This window comes from Aquila chrysaetos, chromosome W, assembly GCF_900496995.4.
Source record: "Aquila chrysaetos chrysaetos chromosome W, bAquChr1.4, whole genome shotgun sequence".
Classification (NCBI taxonomy): domain Eukaryota; kingdom Metazoa; phylum Chordata; class Aves; order Accipitriformes; family Accipitridae; genus Aquila; species Aquila chrysaetos.
The window spans coordinates 1,738,196-1,760,532 of record NC_054457.1 but is presented as its reverse complement, the minus strand read 5'-3'; the positions used below and the strand labels follow the sequence as shown (position 1 = coordinate 1,760,532).

The following is a 22,337-nucleotide window of genomic DNA, read 5'->3' as shown; positions in this document are numbered from 1 at the left end:
TCAGACTTAGGCTTGCTTTTAAGTTTGGAGAAACAGAAAGTTTCCCTTAGCTGGCTGTTAATCTTTTTTTAGAGCTTGAGGGCTAAACCCTCAAAAGGTGATATAGGTATGCAAATTCAATTTAGACTTGGCTGCTACTGAACTGAATGGTATCAAGTTGGAATCTTATTTTTCTTTCTTTTTTTGTTCAGATATTGAAGAAGGATAAAAAGCTCCTCAAAAGTTTGGAAGGTTTAATGTGATCAGCATGAAGAGCTTAAAAGCAAAATTCAGGAAGAGTGATGTAAGTATTTTTGCTTGGTTTGACTGCTGGTTTCCATGCTGGAAACAAGTTCTTCACTCCCACCTTTGATAAGGTTGTAGGTTAATGAATTACAGAGAAGAAAAACTTTTTCCATGCACGAAGGTGACAGTTGAGTACAGTATGGAGTAGGCTGTTTCTATTTGGAGTCCAATTCTGTTATGCAAACTAATAGTATTTCACTACCTTGCTCCCTATAACTGAATCATGCATGTGTGTGCGGTCTGCAGAACTTCTGTTAGACTGTGCTGGTGTCCAGATTGAAACTTTGTTCCAGGTACAGGATTAAGCCTAGTAAGGACTTTACTGCCTGATCATATTTCTGTCCAAGTATAATACCATTCTTATCAGTGTGGCGTTTGAGCACTTAACGAAAGGTCTCCTCAGTCTGTGTCAGGGTTTCTTTGTCAGCAAAAATACAAGAACCAGCTATGCAACTAGGGCAGCTGTGGCTTATCAATTCCAGTGTGACAGGAGAGGTGGATATGAGGTTTGGGCAGTGAGGATGACAGACATAAATATGGAGGTTCTACAGGAGACTCTTAGAACTGCATTTAGAGAGACATTGGGTTGTGCATCATATATTGTCTCTTGCTAGTAGTAGTATCAGTGGAGACCTGAGCTTGAACTTGTATAGTAAGCATACTTCCCTTGGAGCAGCAGGACTGCTGTAGTCCAGTCCTGTCCTTGTGTCCTGGTTTCAGCCCAGCCGGTAACAAAGCACCAAGCAGCTGCTTGCTCACTCCTCCCCCATCCCCCCCAAGCCACAGTGGTATGAGGAGAAAATATAAAGAAAGGCTTGTGGGTCAAGATAAGGACTGGGGAGGGATTGTTATAAACGCTCGTAACAAATTTGAGGAGCCAATTTGTATTGGATAAAAAAATCGAATTTATTAGCAAGCGATAAGAGAGCAAAACAGCGCTGGGCGGCCGGGGAGGCAACGCTCAGCCATAGGCCCGCAACTTTATGTTACCGTTACATTCCTTATATACATTTCTTGTACCCCTTTCTTGTAAGTCTCCGCCTTGTCCTGCTTCTTCTTTCTTCACTCGTGCAGGTCTGTTGCTATGCAGATTCGGTAATTTTCTCAAGGATGAGTATCCTTTGATGTAGAATGTCTTTTGACGTGGAGAAATATAGTCTTGGTAAATTGCAGCTCTTGTCCTTCCTCTCCTTATCTAGTAAGTTATAGCTGTTGTTCTTTTCTCTCCTTATCTAGTAAGTTATAGCTGTTGTTCTTCCCCCCCCCCCCCCCCCCCTTATCTAGTAAGTTATAGCCATTGCCCTCTTCCCGAGACCTTTACGCATCACTTAAGCAAGCTTTGTTATTTACACCAGGCATATGTTAACTCTCAATGTGTCTCTTCCCCCTCCTTGATTTCATGAACAAAGTTAACCCGTTCATTACAATCCCCCCTTTTCTATTTTATCCTGATTTTGTTCATTAAATCGATCTAATGCTTCTTTTGCTCGCCCAAGGATAGGAGTAATTCCTCCATCTCCAATCTGTTCATATTGCTTTTGTAGCAGCATTAAATGTGCAGCTTCTAGGCGCTCTTTAACAACAGCGATCAACTTATTAAAAATGCATGGCCCAAAAGTCAAAAATAAGATCAACAAAATAAGAGGTCCTGCAATGGTTGACAATAGGGTGGTTAACCAGGGTGAATAATTAAACATGGATTCATACCAGTTCTGTTGTACTTCCCAGTCTTTTTTCCGTTTTTCTAACCAGCTCCCGTAGCTTGGCCATTGTATCTCTAACTATCCCAGTATGGTCAACATATACACAACACTCCTCCCGTAGGGCTGCACATAACCCCCCCCTGCTGCATGAACATTAAGTCCAAGCCCCGTCTGTTTTGTAATACTACTTCTGATAAAGACCTAACAGACTGTTCTAGGGCTGTCATGGCCTCTTCTATCCTAGTCAAATCCTCGTCGACCGCTACCTTTAGGGATTGAAATTTTTGATTTTGTTGTACGAGGGAGGTTATTCCTGTACCAGCTCCAGCAGCTCCGATTGCCATGAGAGTTGCCACCGTGAGGGCTGTAAAGGGCTCACGTTTCTGTATGTGATGGGCCTGAGTAGTTTGATAGTCATAAACGAAACTTTCGGGATGGTAAATAAGCCTAGGTATCACAGCTACTTGTATATAATATTCAGCTGTCCAATTAAAAACCTTTAGGGATATACAAGGTGTAACCCCAGTTTGGGAGCAAATCCACTTAGTATTATCTGCAGGAATTAACCACTCAGCTGTTATTTCTCCTGATTTGCAAGTTGTGTTACACAGGTGTCGTTTGTCCTTTGGGACATTTCCGATACACCTTCCTTTTCCCGATACTTGAGACATTGTTATCCCTTGTTTACGTCCGGATTCTTTATTCCACATGCACTGAGCTGGATTTGTTCCATTGGACTTTTTAAATCTACTGTCCACCCCAATAGCTTCATAAAAGGGCGGTCGAATGTCGTAACACAACCAACAATGCTCAGTTATATTAGGGTGGGTGGCATTCAGTACCTGATAACTGGCTTGGAGCATATCCCACAATGGGTTGATTTTTGTTGATACGCCTGAGATATTGTTTTCAGTGATGTCTATGTTAGGGAGGATAGTAGCAGCCTGTACAATACTGTTACTATCATCTTCCTCTGCTACGACCGAATTTGGTCCTACACCAGAGGGTTCATTTGGCACCAGCTCTTTCCTTATCGTAATTATTCCTCCTGAATCTGTGCCTGGTTTCCAAAGTCTGACTCCCCATGTTCTCCCGGTTAACCAAGCAGGATCTTTCGGGTTGGTTACATTAATATAAATATATGGGCAATTTCCACTCCATGGTCCTGTTTGGCTTCCATCCCAGCCATGTGAGGCAGGTGTACATCCATGAGGCCCCCACCTTACAGATAGGAATTTATCTGGTCCTCCCCTAGGAATCCAATCAGAAGCTATAGTTTCGCAACCCCAATAAGCACAATAGTAAGAGTTGGGATGGTTGCAATACCCTTTTCCAGGGTTAGAACTGGGACAAAAGTAAAAGCCTAAGTTATGTGGACATGGGTTCCTGGGTACGATTTGACATAAGGATTGATTAAAGCTTGGGGCCCCGGCAGTAATTACTTGCTGTAGTATCTTTTGATCCTCTCACCTATAGAGCGTCCATTTGTAGGGTTGGTGGGGGTTCCCTTTGCCTTGGGTTGTCCCTATTAGCATTAGTAACAGTCTTATCATCCAAGTGTTTAATCTCAAGTTTGAGAAAAGTGGTGTCCCTTTACCCTTGCGATAGGTATTCCAAGGATGCTGATAATAGTTTTGATTTTTGTCTTCGTCCCTGGTGAGAGATGAGAGACTTTGGGGAAGCTCTGAGGACATTTTGTTTGGGAGTAATAAGTCAAGAGGCTCCGTAAGCCTTCTCTGGAGGTAGTTCATCAACCTTAATCCCCACAGCAGTACGTCTCTGCCCTCTTCTCTGCCTACTCTGTTGCTTAGAGCAGCGAGGTGTACTATCTTCTCAGCAGCAGTCGTATTCTTCAGGGGAACCTCCTTTATATTTACTTTGCTTTGACTTATATGCGTCCCAGTTTGTATCCTTCACTTCCCCAGCTCCCCCCCCACTCTGACCACTGTTCGTCTGCGGGATACTTGCACTATTTCAGCTTTCGTTGGGCATAACTCATTTACATAAAGACAACACCTCTCAGGGTTTATGCCTTTAGCAAAAATATCCCACCATTCTTTGGAGTTTGTTGGTTTGGTTTGGTTTGGTTTGTTTTTTTTTTTTTTAATAATTTTTCCAAGTTGATACTCCCACACGTAATGCTTACTCAATTAATTCCTGTTCATAATTATAACATTCGTGGCAGATGTCACTAGGGGAATACCCATAGGAGCAATGTGTCCACCACTTTTCTCTACAAAGTTTATACCTGTAACATACAAAGATAACATATACAGTGAGGATTTTTTACAAAAGACAGTCTCACTCCTCCACTTTTCTTCGGAACTTGATTTTCAAGCTGTCAGGGTCTCTGGTCGCCTCCCAATGAGAACTCTGAATTGGTCCTTTGATCCTGCTTGCATGAGTCCATCCTCGTTCTGCAGTTCGGACAGCAGTTTCTGTGGTAAGTAAAACAAGAAAGGGCCCCTCCCACCTAGGAGTGAGAGAGGATTCTTTCCAGGCTCTGATTAATACCATATCACCTGGCTTCACTGAATGTATGGATATATCTAAGGGTGGCCTCTGTACCACCATTCCCTTCTTTCGCAATCGCTCCCTCCTTTTCATTATCTGAACAATATAAGGGTTAATACTATCTTCATCTAAAGTAGGATAATCGGCTGGGCATTCCATATCATAGGGCATGCCATATAACATTTCAAATGGAGAAATTCCAGTATCTGCTCGGGGCTGAGTCCGAATATTTAATAAAGCAATTGGCAAACATTTTACCCAGGACATTTTGGTTTCTATCATTAACTTAGTTAGTTGCTTCTTTATTTCTCCATTCATTCGTTCTACTTTCCCGGAGCTTTGGGGATGCCACGGGGTATGGAACTCCCACTTAGTTCCAAAGGGGGCTAGAGCTTCTTTTACTACTTTGGAAACGAAATGTGGGCCTCTATCTGAATCAATAGTTTCAATATTTCCATATCGTGGTATGATATGCTCTAAAAGTATTTTTACCACTGTATTGGCAGTTGCCCTAGCAGTAGGGAACGCCTCGACATAATGAGTGAGGTGGTCTACCAATACAAGTAATTGTTTATATCGCCCTACTTTAGGGAGATCAGTAAAATCAATCTGTATTTTGGCGAATGGTCGGTGTGCCAATTCTCGTCCCCCTTGTACTTTTTCTCTAAGATGCTGCTTATTGATCCTCTGGCACGTTAGGCACCCTTGTACGATTCCCTTGGCTACATTATAAACCCCAATACACATGTACTTTATTGCGAAATGATCAACCAGTGCTTGGACACCCCAATGAGTCTTTGAGTGCATACCTCTCATTATTTTCCATGTTAGTGCTTTTGGTAACACCCATCTCCCATCGGGTAGTTCCCAATTACCCTCCTTTTCCACTACTCCCATTTCCTTCAATTTATCCATTTCTGGTTTACTAAACTGTGGGCTTAGGATTCTTGCCGGCGTTTCACCTGCCAGTGGGGCGGTGGTCACAGTAAGTAGTGCTGCCGCTTTGGCCTGTTGATCAGCAAGATTATTCCCTCGAATTTCAGGGGTTGTTCCTCTTTGGTGTCCCTTAACATGTACCACAGCTATTCGCTTGGGCCCTCTTATTGCTTGTAGGATTTTTACAATCAGTTCCTCATGAATCAAACCCTTTCCTTGAGAATTAATAAGTCCTCGTTCCTCCCAAATTTTTCCAAAGGTATGTACCACTCCATACGCGTATTTTGAATCCGTGTACACGGTTCCTTCTTTATCCTTTAAAAGTTCCAGTGCCCTAAGTACTGCGTATAACTCACATGCCTGCGCCGACCAACTAGGACTGAGGGGTCCGGATTCCTTTACTTCTAGGCTCCCCCCCGTCCACAATTGCATATCCTGACTTCCTTTTCCCTGTTATTACTCGAGATGACCCATCAGCGAATAACTTTTCTCCCTCTCCCAATTCTACTTCTTCCAGATCTAGTCTAATTTTTGTTTGTTCTTCAATGGTCTGAAGGCAATTATGTGTTAAGTCTTCTTCAGGACCCCCATACAAAAATTGCGCCGGATTTTGCAAGTTTGTTGTTCCGATCTCCAATTTAGGGGAATGGATTAGGATCCCCTCATATTTTAAAAGCCTAGCATCGGTGATCCATTTTTCAGCTTTTTGTTGGAGAACCCCTTGAATATTATGAGGGGAGAACACCTTTAATTCACTTCCAAACGTTACCTTATTTGTTTCTTCCACTATCAGAGCTACAGCAACAACTGCCTGTAAACAGGTGGGCCACCCTCTACTGACGGGGTCTAATAATTTGGAAATGTACCCTACAGGTTTCTTTTTCCCTGCCCACTCCTGGGTCAAAACCCCGTATGCTGTCCCCTCCTCAGTGGCCACAAATAAATGAAAGGGTCTCTTCATATCAGGCAGACTCAAGACAGGGGCGTTAACTAGATCGGCCTTGAGACCCTCTAATCTTTCTTCATCCTCTTGAGTCCACTTAAGCAATCTATCCATAGTTAACTTTTGGTACAAAAATCGCACTTTCGCACTAAAGTTCTCAATCCACTGTCTGCAATACCCAAATAGCCCCAACAATTGTCTAATCTGTCGTTTACTCTTTGGGGCTTTCAGTGATAAAATCCCATTTACTCGTTCAGGGTCTAACCTCTTAGTCCCCTTGCTTATCCAGTGTCCTAAATATTTTACCTCCTCTTCCACAAACTGTAGTTTTGACCGTGATATCTTCAGGCCTTGAAGGCTCAAGAAATTTAACAACCGTATGCTTTCTTTTCTGACTGTCTCTTGATCCTCTCCTGCCAACAATAAGTCATCCACATACTGTATTAGCACGACCCCATCTTGCAACTGGTATTCCCGTAGAATCCGTTCTAGGGCTTGTCCAAATAAGTTTGGGGATTTCGTGAACCCTTGGGGAAGTACAGTCCACCTTAACTGCTGTTTTCTATGAGTGTCTGGGTCTTCCCACTCAAAGGCAAAATAATCTCTACGTTCCTCCTTAAGAGGGCATGACCAGAATGCATCCTTAAGATCTATTACACTATACCATTGGTTTTCAGGCCCCAATTGACTCAACAGGGTGTGTGGGTTTGCCACTACCGGGAACCGGCTGACAGTCCGTTTATTGATTTCTCTTAGGTCATGCACCAGCCGATAGCTACCATCGGATTTTTTTACTGGTAAAATCGGGGTATTAAAAGGGGACATGCAGGGTTCAAGTACCCCCTTTCCCAATAGTCTTTCAATCTCAGGTTTTAGTCCCCTTCTCCCTTCATTAGATAAGGGATATTGTTTAACTCTCACTGGAATCTCTGGGTTCTTAATAACCACTTCAAACGGTTCAATATCCAGTTTTCCAACTGTTTCGGGAGTATACCACACTTCGGGGTTAATTTGCTTCTCGTCCACCTCTGTAAGGGGACAAAGCTTGATTTTCAACTCTTCCTTTTCCACATCCACCCGAATCCCCATTTCTACAATTAAATCCCTACCTAATAAGTTATATTCCACTTCAGGTACCAACAGCAGCGTTCCGATTCCATATCTGCAACTTGATTCCACCGCCACATCTTTTATAACGGGGACCCTAAAAGGTTCCCCTTTTGCTCCAATTACATTAACTTTATCCTCAGATATTTTACATCCCGGAGGTAATGATTGTACCGTAGACCTTTCGGCCCCGGTATCTACAAGAAAGATCACCTCCTGACGCTGAGGACCCACTTTTAAAGTTATCAAGGGCTCTTTCTTACCGGGGGTCCTCAGCACATAGAGCCCCTGACCCCGCTAATCCTCCCGGAACGCTTTTTCATTCTGAATTCTTTTTCTACATTCTCTCTTCATGTGTCCTTTTTTCCTGCAATAAAAACATTCCACGGCTTTATCTCCTCTCCCCCCGATTCTTTCTTTATCCCCCCCCACCAGGCCGACCGGGTCTCCTTATCACACCTTTCTGTCCCTCTCTTACCGCTGCAACCAGCAGCCTAGTCTGTCGCTTTTCCGTTTCCTCTTCTCGCCTCACATACACCTTCTGAGCTTCTCTAAGTAATTCATCCAACCCCCGCTCCTGCCAGTCCTCAATTTTCTCCAACTTCTTCCTAATATCTCCCCACGACTTGGCCACGAACTGGGTTTTCAGCAACGCTTGTCCTACAGGAGTGGCAGGGTTCACTCCAGAATATAGCTGGAAACTTTTCCTTAACCTTTCAAGCCATTCCGTTGGGGTCTCATCTTTCTTTTGCTGTTCACGAAAGGCTTTATTAATATTCTGTCCTCGGGGAACAGATTCCCGTATCCCCTGAATTATAATTGTTCTCAAGTCTGACATATTATTCCTATGAGCCGGATCCTGATTATTCCAGTTTGGCCAATTTAAGGGCCATTTTTGATCCGCTGCCGGACCAGCCTGATGTTGCTGGTCCCACACTCTCATCCCAGCCCCTCTAATCATGTCTCTTTCCTCTACGGTAAATAATATGCCCAGGATAGACTGTAATTCATCCCACGTGTACAAATTTGGTCCCAAGAATTGATCCAACCTTTCAGCTACCCCCAGGGGATCATCTAACAGATTCCCCATTTCCTTCTTAAATTCCCTTACATCCCCTGTATTAAGGGGGACTGCCACATACCCCGTTCCCGGTCCCCCCTGTCCATCCCCACCAGGCACCAACATTTCCCAAAGAGGAAACAATCTTTCCTTTCCTCGCATTATTCTATTACGTGCAGACCTTCTGGGAGGGGGTGCCGGGGTCGGGGAATCAGGTTCCGAATCTGACCCCCCCCGGGCCTGGGCTATTTCCTGGCCTTGGGGTGGGTCCTGAGGTGGAGGGGCTTGAGGGGCATAGGGAGGGGGCCAAAGGGGGTCCCCATCATTTTTTCGAGGTTTATCTGATCTGTTTTCCCTTAAGGTAAAGAGGAATGATGGCTCCCAAGATTGGGGAATCCATAAGGCAGCATATTCACTCTCCTCTTGGCTGGCTGGTGGTCTTTTATTGTTTACCCATATATTTAATTGTTGACACACCCAATCCTCAGAGGACCCGAACACGGGCCAAAGTACATGAGGATTGTTGAGAGGTTTCCCACCCCAAATCTCAATACAATAAGTGATCATTTTTTCCTTAGACTTATCCTTTCTCTTTGGTGAACTGTCCCAAGATCTTATCATCAGGCCTAAGGGACTATCAGGGGGTATGTCTGGTAACTTATTTCCTTTCCCCATCCCCATGGGTCCAGAGGGCTTGCTTTTCCTCTGTCCCATCTTCCGAGGTGCCTTTGTCCACACACACACTCACTTCCCCTCGGTCGTGATTTGCTCCCTCGCGGGCTATGAGAACTGCACTACTGGAGGGTCCGCACTCGCGTGATCTCAGAGAGACCTCTCACACAGTCGCACCTCGGGATAACCACCCCAACCAAACGGCTCACGCTTTATATACTCACCCGCTCCTGGGTCTTCGCTTGGTCTTCGTGCACAAAATTTAAGGGGTCCTGCAGGTTCTTTTGCTCAGTTATCGTAATTTAAAGGGGTTCGCGGGTCCAGGGTGTGGTGACGACACCTCCTCAAGACGGGGCTATCCAAGGATAGGGCGCCTCCCCGCTTGCGAGGGTCCGCACCAAAGAACCTGGATCCGAGTCACGGCACCAAATTTGTTATAAACGCTCGTAACAAATTTGAGGAGCCAATTTGTATTGGATAAAAAAATCGAATTTATTAGCAAGCGATAAGAGAGCAAAACAGCGCTGGGCGGCCGGGGAGGCAACGCTCCGCCATAGGCCCGCAACTTTATGTTACCGTTACATTCCTTATATACATTTCTTGTACCCCTTTCTTGTAAGTCTCCGCCTTGTCCTGCTTCTTCTTTCTTCACTCGTGCAGGTCTGTTGCTATGCAGATTCGGTAATTTTCTCAAGGATGAGTATCCTTTGATGTAGAATGTCTTTTGACCTGGAGAAATATAGTCTTGGTAAATTGCAGCTCTTGTCCTTCCTCTCCTTATCTAGTAAGTTATAGCTGTTGTTCTTTTCTCTCCTTATCTAGTAAGTTATAGCTGTTGTTCTTTCCCCCCCCCCCCCCTTATCTAGTAAGTTATAGCCATTGCCCTCTTCCCAGACCTTTACGCATCACTTAAGCAAGCTTTGTTATTTACACCAGGCATATGTTAACTCTCAATGTGTCTCTTCCCCCTCCTTGATTTCATGAACAAAGTTAACCCGTTCATTACAGGGATCACTCCCCACTTATGGTCACGGGCAAAAGACAGACTCAACTTGGGGAAGAAACAAAATCAATTTAATTTACTACAAATCAAATCAAAACAAGGATATTAGGAAGTAAAACCAAACCTTAGAACATCTTCCCCCCACCCCTCCCTCCTTCCTGGCTCAACTCCACTCCCGGGTCTCTCTACCTCCTCCCCCCTGCGGCACAGGGGAACAGGGAATGGGGGTTGGGGTCAGCTCGCCACACATTGTCTCTGCTGCTCCTTCCTCCTCAGGGGGAGCACTCCTCACTAGTCCCCTGCTCCACCGTGGGGTCCCTCCCACAGGAGACAGTCCTTCACGAACTTCTCCAATGTGAGTTCTTTCTGCAGGCTGCAATTCTTCACAAACTTCCCTGGCGTGGGTCCTTTCCACGGGCTGATCTTCAGTCACAAACTGCTTCAGCACGGGCTTTCCCATGGAGTCACGGCCATCTTTGGGGGCCTCTGCTCCACCGTTCACCTCCATGGGCTGCAGGGGGACAGCCTGCCATCTCACCACAGGCTGCAGGGGCATCAACCTCCTCAGGCGCCCCTCCTCCCCCTCCCTTCTTCACTGACCTCAGTATCTGCATAGGTGTTCCTCTCGCATTCCAATCCCACTACTTACTGCAGGTTCCCCTTAAATCTGTTATCCCAGAGGCGCTACCACCATCACTGATTGGGTTGGCCTGGGCCGGAGGCAGGTGTGACTTGGAGCTGGGGGAGCTTCTAGCAGCCTCTCATAGGAGCCACCCCTGTGGCCCCCTCCCCCACTACCAAAAGAAAACTGCACCACACAAACCCATAACACCTTGTCTGTCTTTTCCTACTGCTACTCATTCCAGCTTCTTGTCATGCACTAATGTTAATGCTCATGTGGTAGTGCAGTAAGCAGTCAGTGAAATAAGTGACTTTGTGTTTAATTGACTTTCCAGATTTTGTGTGGAATTTGTAACAAATCTTGATGATCTGTGAAGAATGTAATGTTCCAGCCTTCATCTGAAATTTGTGCTGCTTTGAAAGAAATGATGCATTGTTGTTTGTCATGGCTAGAGTCCCACAGAATCCTAGAGCAGCCATGTTTGGTGAAGATGCATCAGGTTTGAAAATGGAGCTTCTCTTAAAAGTTTTGATGTTCAGGAATATTATTACACAGTGCACTCAGGAGTAGTACAGGCTGCACTTTGATGTAAATATAGTCTCATGGCACACCATTAGAATGGTGTCTTTAGCCTGCTTGTAACACACTTCAGTAGCTGGGAAGAAGGAAGAGATGCTGTTGTGTGATCTGCAGATGTGCTGATTACTGCTTAAAATTCCTTTTGAGCTACAGGTTAGCATTGGTTGCAGGCAGCTGCAGTATTGGCTTCCTAGCAGCAGCACTGGTGGATGCTCTACTCCTTCAGTTTAGCAAGTGCTCTTTCTAAAAAGACCAGCTCTATAACTAAACTAAATATGTCAAACAACCTTTGGGAGCAAAGCATAACCCTTTTAACTATTTAAGCAGTGTTTGGCTTTTGCTAGTCACCAGACTGAATCAGCCAGTGGTATGGTGTCTTGTGCCACTTCACAACAAATAAAAATGTCCCAAGTCTCTGGTGTGTCATCTAACTGAATATGCCATTCAGTCTAGAATTGCTAGAATTTTGTCATCGGAATTTGTTGCTGCTGTTGTGACAAATAGCAGCAATTGCTATTTGAGTTCACCTATACCAGTAAAACTTTTTATAGGCATCTGCTTGAGTAATGAGAACAGTCCCTTGGCTAATGTATGAATACACTTGGTATTATAGAAGTTAGGTGTGCTGGTGTGTTATGATGATTTTATTCACGCTTTTATGCTAGTTGGCTGGGCTGCTGCTCTAGAGCAAAGGTTAAGTGACATGCATGATGCAACTAGATCTTGCTGTAGCTAGTCCACCTGCTGTTATAAATTGTGCTGGTTCACTTATTCCATGCTTACTTATCCTTTAACTTACTCATGCCTATTCCCAAAACCAAGTGGAATCTGAAAGTAATTGCTGTTTTGATACTACTGCTGTCTACTGGCTGGAGACAAAGTTGACTACAAAGGATTATTCAGATATCTAAGTTTTAGGTATGTAGCTCTAAGGGCACAACAGTCTAAATCCGTGGTAGTCTGGCTTCCTCTGTGTTGAAGCCAAACCTTAAGGGCATAATTCAAAACAGCCAACAGGAACTGTTCTATATTTTGTGCAAGATAAGCAAGGAAAATTATCCTTTTCTTCTCTTGGCTATAACTTGTGAGGAGGAGGTGGTGGTTTTAATTGGAATTAGTCTTATTTGTATCTTAATTTATAAAATGTGTTAACTGCTTTCAGATTGGGGATAAGAGTAAAGTCAGCAGGGATGGAGGGACTCTTTCTCATCCTACTTCCCTTATGTTTCTTTCTGGATGAAGTCTTTAGGGTCTTATTCTGTAGAACTGGATGCATCTTGAAGGAGGGAATGGTGCCTTTCCTTTTTAGCCTCAGTATTAGCATAAAAAATAGGAAGAGGGTGAGGAATAGGGATAAGTCTTTTAAAGGTGTGCGTAGGAGACAGGAGTCTAGAAAAAAAACAACAGAAATTGCACTTATGTCTTGACAAAGCAACTAGTTTTTTCTGCCTGAGAAACTCTTCATTATCAAACTCAAAACCTACTATTGGTAACACCTAAAGCTGACAACCTAAAAAGATCACCATTTTAATTGTTGCAAGGGAAGATTACATGTAACACTTGAAAAAGTTGGTGTGGTAATATTGGGAAATATCACTTCAGAACTTGAATTTGTTTATAGACTGTAGCTTATTCACAAGATAGAGAATGAATGTCTCAAGTTCTTCACTGTTTCTGCTTGGAAAAGCAGAATTTGAAATAATCCAATTAAAACAAAAACAGTGCTACTGATGTCTTGTTGGACCTCTGTCGCGTCCCAAAGTTGGGGCGACTCAGGTTCGTGGATTTCCTTTGTCAGAATTAAGGTGAAACGACACCAGGGGAGTTCAAACAACAATCAACATTTATTCAACCTAGATAACCTTGCCCAAGTACAAGTGAACTTATCAATATGAACCTTGCAACATGTCGTTAAGCCGCTGTTTGAGAAGAGAAGGGAAGTATAGAAAAATGAAATGGAAAAAGGAACATGAAACTGTGTCAGAAGGAGAGCCCTCCTGTTGAGTCACGAGGTTCAGAGCAGACCCCCTTGCTTTCTGGACTCCTTCTCAGAGAGGAGCCCAGGGGCGGCTAGATCCACTCCTAGTCTCAGACTTGGTCAACGGTTTATGTTTAAAAGGATGAGGTGTAGGGACTGTGGAAAAGAGAGAAGGAAAAGAGGGAGAGAGAGAAAGAGAGAAAGAAAGAAAGGGAGAAGGAAAGGATTTCACCAGTTCTGGGTCCAGTGTTGGTCCAGCCAGCGTAGAGATCCAGTTCCGGAGGGCGCGCGCTGAGAACTCGTTCTCCCTTGTTTTATAGCGTGTTAGTCGATGGTCTCGACACGCGCAGTCCCATTCCCGGGGTTCTCTGGAATCGGCCGGAGAGCTTTGGGGGGGGGGGGGTTCATCGCAGAGTTGCCTCTCTTCTGCTGGCATGACCGCTTAAGATAGAAGCACAGTCCCATCCTCCGTGGGGCCTCCTCCTCCAGGCGCATATGCTGTGCTCCTTCTCCTGGTCACTTAAGGTAAGGAATTGCGGCTTTGGAGAAGCGCGTTCCCACCCTCCGTGGGGCCCTCTCCTCCGGCCACATTGTCCTGTTCACAAAACTCCAGCATTTTTACAGAGGCCGTTTTCTCCACCAAAGTTCTTTAACGAATGTTTGAGACATTAACTATAATTTGTCAGACCATCACAACCTCTTATTAATATTTGAGATTTGAATGTTTCTGTAACAGCTAGTCAGTTTGTGGCCTGACTTCAAAAGCATCTAGAATCTTAAGCAGGCAGATGAGGGTCGAGTGGATTTTCAAATGTGAGAAGATATCAAGCCTGTCTAAACATGTTTTGTCTGCTGCTTAAATATGTGTGCTGGGTTGACCCTGGCTGGGTGCCAGGTGCCCACCAAAGCTGCTCTATCACTCCCCCTTCTCAGCTGGACAGGGGGGAGAAAATATAACAAAAGGCTCATGGGTCAAGATAAGGACAGTTTAATAAAGTGAAAGCAAAGGTCGCGTGCGAAAGCAAAGGAAAACAAATGATGTTATTCTCTACTTCCCATCAGCAGGCGATGTCTAGCCACTTCCTGGGAAGCAGGGCTTCAGTACGTGTAGTGGTTGCTCCGGAAGACAAAAATGCCCCCCTTCTGTCTCCCTTTACTTAGCTTTTATATCTGAGCTGACGTCATATGGTATGGAATATCTGTTTGGTTAGTTTAGGTCAGCTGTCCTGGTTATGTCCCCTCCCAAGATCTTGCCCTGCCCCAGCCTGCCATTGAGGGGGGGGGCAAAAATGTTGGGGAGACAGCCTTGATGCTGTGCCAGCACTGCTCAGCAGTAGCCAAAACACTGGTGTGTTATCAACACCTTTCTAGCTGCTGATGCAGAGCACAGCGCTATGAGGGCTGCTATGGGGAGTATTAACTCCATCTCAGCCAGACCCAATACAATCTCCACCCCTTATTCCATACCATTTGCGTCATGCTCAGGTCCCACATAATTTAATACAGATATCTTCTAACCACGCCATTGTACTTAATTCTCATTACTGAAATCCCTTCTTACCAACACTTACAACTGAAACTACATACTTAAACCACTTTTATACCCAACATACAGATTTATACATTCTCATTAATTACTATCCCCTGTCCTTTAAGAGATAGAGATTCCATGGGCTTCTTCTACTCCTCCAGATGTTCACACACAGGTTATGACTTGGGCCCCATCCATCAAGATGAGTGGTCAGGACAGGAGAAGCAGTATGTTCGATCGTTGGGCACCAACACCGGCTTGGTTTGGGTCACCGATGCACTTGTCTGGTTCCTCCTCTGCAGTTCAGGTCGTTCCTGCTACATTACTTCCTACAACATACAACTCACATCGCAGGTTATTTTTCCCCCAAGGTTAAATGTCCTTGAGGTACACACTGGGTCTCCCTATCCTTCCGCATTACCCACTGAGTACACCCAGGTCCTTGAGCAAAGACAATCCCGCGAATGGGTTTGCCTTTTCCCATGGGAGGAGAAATCCACACTGCCTTCCCCAGCCACTTCCCCATGTGCACTACGGGGACCTTATCTCCTCCCACAGTATGTAGGGGCTTTGGGCAGGACCAGGACGGTTAGCAGATCCTCTGGTGTTAACTAGCCAAGTGGCTTCTGCTAAATTTGTATCCCAATGCTTCCATGTCCCATTGCCTAGCGCTCTCAACATAGTCTTCAACAGTCCATTATATCTCTCAATTTTTCCAGATGCTTGCGGGTGATAGGGGATGTGGTACACCCACTCAATGCCGTGTTTCTTTGCCCAGGAGCTTATGAGGTTATTTGGGAAATGAGTCCTATTGTCTGATTCAATTCTTTCTGGGGTACCGTGTCGCCATAAAATTTGCCTTTCGAGGCCTAAGATGGTGTTTCGGGCAGTGGCATGGTTTACAGGATATGTTTCTAGCCAACCAGTAGTTGCTTCCACCATGGTGAGTATGTAGCGCTTGCCTTGGCGTGTTTGTGGCAGTGGTCCAATGTAGTCAATTTGCCAGGCCTCGCCATATCGAAAGCCCAGCCAGCGCCCTCTGTTCCAGGGAGACTTTACTCTGGTGGCTCCCTTGATTGCAGCACATATTTCACATTCATGAGTGACCTGTGTGATGGCTTCCATGGTCACCCTTACGCTCCCAGTCCAGGTCCACCTGAGCTACTTCAATTTTGGCAGCCTTGTCTACCTGTTCATTATTTCGATGTTCTTCAGTGGCACGGCTTTTGGGCATGTGAGCATCTACATGATATACCTTTAGAGCCATGTGTTCTACACGGGCAGCAATGTCCTGCCACAATGCAGCTGCCCAGATGGGTTTGCCCCTGCGTTGCCAATTGGTCTTCTTCCACTGCTGTAGCCACCCCCATAGGGCATTAGCCACCATCCAGGAGTCGGTATAGAGGTAGAGTACCAGCCACTTTTCTCGTTCAGCAATGTCTAGGGCTAGTTGGATGGCTTTCACTTCTGCAAACTGACTTGACTCGCCTTCTCCTTCAGTGGCCTGAACGACTTGTGGTGTGGGACTCCACACAGCAGCTTTCCACTTCCGATGGTTCCCTACCACACGACAGGATCCATCAGTAAACAAAGCATAACACCTTTCATCTTCTGATAACTCATTATATGGTGGTGCCTCTTGGGCATGAGCCACCTCCTCAGGTGATGCTCCAAAATCTCTGCCTTCTGGCCAGTCCATGATCTCTTCTAGGATTCCTGGGCGGTTGGATTTCCCCAGTCGAGCTCGTTGCGTGATCAACGCTATCTACTTCCTCCATGTAGCGCTGGTTGCATGATGTGTAGAGGGGATGTTTCCTTTGAACATCCAGTGTAGCACGGGCAATCGTGGTGCCAAGAGGAGATATGCTTCTGTACCAACAACTTCTGAAGCGGCTCGAACCCCCTCATATGCTGCTAGTATCTCTTTTTCAGTCGGGGTGTAGTGGGCTTCTGATCCTCGGTACCCCCGGCTCCAAAACCCTAATGGTCGACCTCGGGTTTCTCCTGGTGTTTTCTGCCAGAGGCTCCAGGTGAGACTATGCTCCTCAGCTGCAGTGTAGAGTACATTTTATACATCTGGTCCTATCCGGACAGGCCCAAGAGCTACTGCACGAGGTATTTCCTGTCTGATATGCTCAAAGGCTTGTTATTGTTCAGGGCCCCATTCAAAATAGTTCTTTTTCCAGGTTACTCGATAGAGAGGGCTCACAAGCTGACTATAACCTGGAATATGCATTCTCCAGAACCCCACAAGGCCTAGGAAAGCTTGTGTTTCCTTCTTGTTAGCTGGTGGAGACATAGTTGCTATCTTGTTAACCACATCCATAGGCACATGATGGCATCCATCCTGCCATTTTATTCCCAAGAACTGAATCTCCTGTGCGGGTCCCTTGACCTTGCTTTTCTTTATGGCGAAACCAGCTTTCAGAAGAATCTGAATTATTCTTTTTCCCTTCTCAAACACTTCTTCTGCCTCGTTGCCCCACACGATGATGTCATCTATGTATTGTAAATGTTCAGGGGCATCGCCTTGTTCCAGTGCCGTTTGGATTAGTCCGTGACAAATGGTAGGGCTGTGCTTCCACCCCTGGGGCAGTCGATTCCAGGTGTATTGGACGCCTCTCCACGTGAAAGCAAACTGTGACCTGCACTCTGCTGCCAAAGGAATGGAGAAAAACGCATTGGCAATATCAATTGTAGCATACCACGTGGCTGCCTTTGATGCCAGTTCATAGTGGAGCTCTAACATGTCTGGTACAGCAGCACTCAGTGGCGGTGTCACTTTGTTCAGGCCGCGATAATCTACTGTTAACCTCCACCCTCCATCAGACTTTTGCACTGGCCATATAGGACTATTAAAAGGTGAATGAGTCTTGCTGATGACTCCTTGGCTCTCTAGTTGATGAATCAGCTCATGGATGGGAGCCAGGGAGTCTCGGTTTGTGCGATATTGCCAGCGGTGCACCGTCCTGGTAGCACCTGGCACCTGCTGTTCTTCAACTTGCAGCAATCCCACAGTGAAGGGATCTTCCGAGAGGCCAGGCAGGGTAGATAGCTGTTTGATCTTCTCTGTGTTTACAGTGGCTACACCAAAAGCCCATTGGTACCCCTTTGGGTCCTTGAAGTACCCTCTCCTGAGGTTGTCTATGCCAAGGATACAAGGGGCCTCTGGGCCGGTCACAATGGGGTGCTTTTCCCACTTGTCCCCTGTTAAGCTCACCTCAGCCTCCAATACAGACAATTCTTGGCATCCCCCTGTCACTCCAGAGATCCAGATGGGTTCTGTGCCCCTGTACCCTGGTGGCACCAGCGTACACTGTGCACCAGTGTCTACCAAAGCCTTATACTTCTGTGGGTCTGATGTGCCAGGCCATCGAATCCACACAGTCCAGTATATCCGGTCATCCCTTTCCTCCTCCTGGCCGAAGGCAGGGACCCTCTATTGCTGTTCCTCATCAGAGTATTCACTGTCTGACCCTTGTGGTGCCAGACCAGAAGTCCCCTCACCAGAATCAAGGGAGGTGGTTTCAGTTCTTCTGTGCCTGGAGGATCGCTGATTGCTTTCTTGGGCCTCTACAGCAATGACACTGACAGCCTTCTTCTTGGGTGACCCCTTCTTAATGGCTGTCTTCCCTCTCAGTTCACGTACGCGGGCTTCCAGCTTAAAAGTGGGTTCACCATCCCACTTCCTCATGCCCTCCCCTTGGTCACGCAGGAAGAACCAGAGTGTACCACGCGGTATACGCCTTGGGCTCACTTTCCCTCTGACCAGGGCAGGAGAGGACTGATTTCTTGGGGTGTCCCTATCAGCCAAGGCACTGTCCTGTAGGGATGAGGAGACACAGAGATTTTCTTCAAAGTTTTGGAGCCAAGATGACGCTTTCTCCACAGTTGGTGTTTCCATATCTGGGCAATACATTGCTGCCAAGCTGTTAGAATATGACGCTGGGGCACCTTGAATCACCTTTCTCCACATGGCCTGTGTGCACAGGACATCTTCTGGATCTTTGGAGACCTCCTCATCATCTAGATCACTGTAGATGACTTCCAGCACTGCTAACTCTCTCAGGTACTGGATGCCTTCATCTGCAGTAGTCCACTTTTCTGAGGAATTCACAAGATCTTCCTTGAATGGATATCTTACCCTCACACTTGAGAGCAGCCGGCTCCAGAGACTGCAAATTGCTGCCTCTTTTCCAATTCCTCTTTCAATTCCCCGGTTTCTAGCGAGGGATCCCAGCTGTTGGGCTTCCTTGCCTTCTAATTGCTGACTGTCGGCCCCATTATCCCAGCATCAGAGCAGCCAGGCAGCAATTCACTCACCTGGCTGGTGGCTGTAGTCTTTTCGCAAGTCCCGAAGTTCTGAGGAGGTCAGGGACTGGGTAGTTTCCGCTTCCTGTTTAAGTTCTCTCACTCCTTCCTCCAATTTCTTTATCAAAGGGACCGGCTTCTAGATTAAACCTTTCCTCTGTAGGAGTCAATTATATGGAACTTAGTGACTGGGCCTGAAAGTAGGTGAAAGGTCAGGGGTAAAGTAAAGACACAGGGGTTGTCAAAAATGCATATGTGGCTGATTAGCAAATCGCTTGAGCAAACAGTTTTAAGGAACTTTTCTTCAAAAACAGGATATGGTTAAGAGGCGGTCATATGCTAATTTGTTTGCGTGGACATGATACATCAGCCTATGGTAATAAAGCTTGATGCGCGTGGATACTATATGCTTGCATGCAGCAACCAATCAGAGCTTTTAAGGAACTTAAAGAATTGTATAAGAATAATCAGCTATGACCAATAAACTGGCGACTTTGATCATCATATTGGTGTCCTGTCATCCGTCCCCGCAAGGAATTCCTCTACATTCCTCTTCTTCTTCTTCCCTCACTAATCGATGGTATGGACCCGTTGATCTCCTTGTCCACTGTTTCTTTTTTACTACTGGGGCAATTACTGTAGTAGTTGTTGTTTGGGTCCCTATCTCGAGCATGGTGTCCTCAGATGCAGTCTGGGTCCCTGCCTCGACCGTGGTCCTCTGAGAGTGTTGAACTATGGCTCGGTAGGCATAGGCCAGGCCCCAGTACAGTGCGAGATGCTGCTGGTTTTCATTGGGATAGGCAAGGCACCCCTCTATCAGGTGGTGCATCAGTTTGCCAGGGTTGCTTGCCTGTTCAGGTGTAAAGTCCCAGATTATGGGAGGTGATAACTGTCCTAGGAATCTGCCCAAATCCTTCCATATAGCCTGCCACCCAGGGACCGGCTGCTTGAGGGCACATTTCAGTATTGCCTCACCCGAAACTTGTCTTCTCTTATACCAGGACGAGACCAGATTCCACAATACCCATAATATACCACCAGTATTAATTATTAGTATTGAACAGCTCACATAAGGGTGAACAAGGACCTCGGGAGCCTGCATAATAAAACCATTCACATCAATGCCTGGTAGGGAGAGGGAGATGTGTTCCCTCATCTCCTCCACAAGATAGCTCCCACAACACAGCAAAGCCATCAGTGCCAGGACAAAGCACGTAGATATTATTTGTATTAGCATGTTCCCGAGTTCCTTCATTCTCCCCACAAGATAGCTCCCACAGCACAGCAAAGCCATCAGTGCCAGGGAAAGCATACAGCCATTATTTGCATTACCGTGTTCCTAAACTCAGCAAGATAGAGATAAGCAAGCAGCCAACAAGCTCTGTGACCTGCACAGGAGCTTGCCACTTAATAACTAGCTATGGCACGCTTAATGCAAAACTGCCATTGCATTGCCCCACGTTGGGCGCCAAAAAAGGCCTGTGGTGGGTTGACCCTGGCTGGGTGCCAGGTGCCCACCAAAGCCGCTCTATCACTCCACCTCCTCAGCTGGACAGGGGGGAGAAAATATAACAAAAGGCTCATGGGTCAAGATAAGGACAGTTTAATAAAGGAAAAGCAAAGGTCGCGCGTGAAAGCAAAGGAAAACAAATGATGTTATTCTCTACTTCCCATCAGCAGGCGATGTCTAGCCACTTCCTGGGAAGCAGGGCTTCAGTACGTGTAGTGGTTGCTCCGGAAGACAAAAATGCCCCCCTTCTGTCTCCCTTTACTTAGCTTTTATATCTGAGCTGACGTCATATGGTATGGAATATCTGTTTGGTTAGTTTAGGTCAGCTGTCCTGGTTATGTCCCCTCCCAAGATCTTGCCCAGCCCCAGCCTGCCATTGAGGGGGGGGCAAAAATGTTGGAGAGACAGCCTTGATGCTGTGCCAGCACTGCTCAGCAGTAGCCAAAACACTGGTGTGTTATCAACACCTTTCTAGCTGCTGATGCAGAGCACAGCGCTATGAGGGCTGCTATGGGGAGTATTAACTCCATCTCAGCCAGACCCAATACAATATGACAAGATGCTAATCTACTTTATGTACCTACACACATTTTTTTACACTTTGCCCTAGAAAAGGGATATTGTGTGAAGGCTGCGATGAGTTGGACTGTCTTCATTCTGACATATCTGTGGGTGAATTTTTTGTGAGTATTGAAGATCAGCTGAAAAACATGTCTTGCAGTTTGACAGTGGACCAGTTTTCTTCTAATTGCTATCTTGTTGACTGGACAAGAGGAAGATTAGAATTGGGATTTGTTTCCAAATACCTTCGATTACTGAATAATTAAAATAGTACAGTGTCTTTTAAAATTGAAAATTGACTGTGCAGTTCAGCAGAAAAAGTAGCTATTGTAAGAAGCAGAGCCAAGACAGGCTGGAATTTCCCAATGCTAATTGCCAGCTCTAACTTCTGGTAGTTCTGAAAATGCATATTTGTTGTACTGTCATGTGGGGGTTGAAAAGCTTGCAGTTCTTGTGAAGATTTCTGCTTTTTGGCTGGCAGTGTAGTCATTGTTCCATAAATCTCAAAATGAGGCAGTTAAGTATGTTGTAGTATGAAATATCTCAGTCTTAATCTAGAGGCTATGCTAATTAAGGCTTGGCACTTCTTTTTAATGCCCAATGTTCTAACTAGTAGGCTTCCATTCAATAGTTTTTAAAGTATAAAATGCTGCGTGGGGGTCTGGAATGGAAAGATATATTCTATTGAAATTGCTGTGTTCCTGTGTGCTCTGGAGTGAATGTGTGGGAGAACAAAACTTGGGTGGGGCAACTTTAAAAAAGCAGAATCTCTTAAACAGCCCTTAAACTCTTATCCGCTGAAAGCTACAATTAACCTAAAAAGGAACATGGGATTGTTGAAAATTGTACTATCCACCCTGTGCACATGTACTACTTTCAGGGTAATTGTGGGGAAAAAAAAGTATACAGAGTTCACTGGCTAAAAAGTAAAATAGCAATGTTGTCTGACCACTTTACCCAATTATTTAGAAAATGAACTACTGAAACTTGTTTTTATTTAGGCGTCCTTCTTTTATTGATGT

The 22,337-nt window shown here is 45.5% G+C and overlaps 1 long non-coding RNA gene across 1 annotated transcript in view; it reads left to right on the top strand.

The window, feature by feature from the left end:
* LOC121232799 overlaps positions 1–22,337 on the top strand; it is a 114,332-nt gene that overhangs the window by 18,084 nt on the left and 73,911 nt on the right. Inside the window, exon 2 of the long non-coding RNA XR_005931687.1 lies at positions 192–283. This is a non-coding gene — a long non-coding RNA (uncharacterized LOC121232799). The remainder of the gene's footprint in view (positions 1–191; positions 284–22,337) is intronic.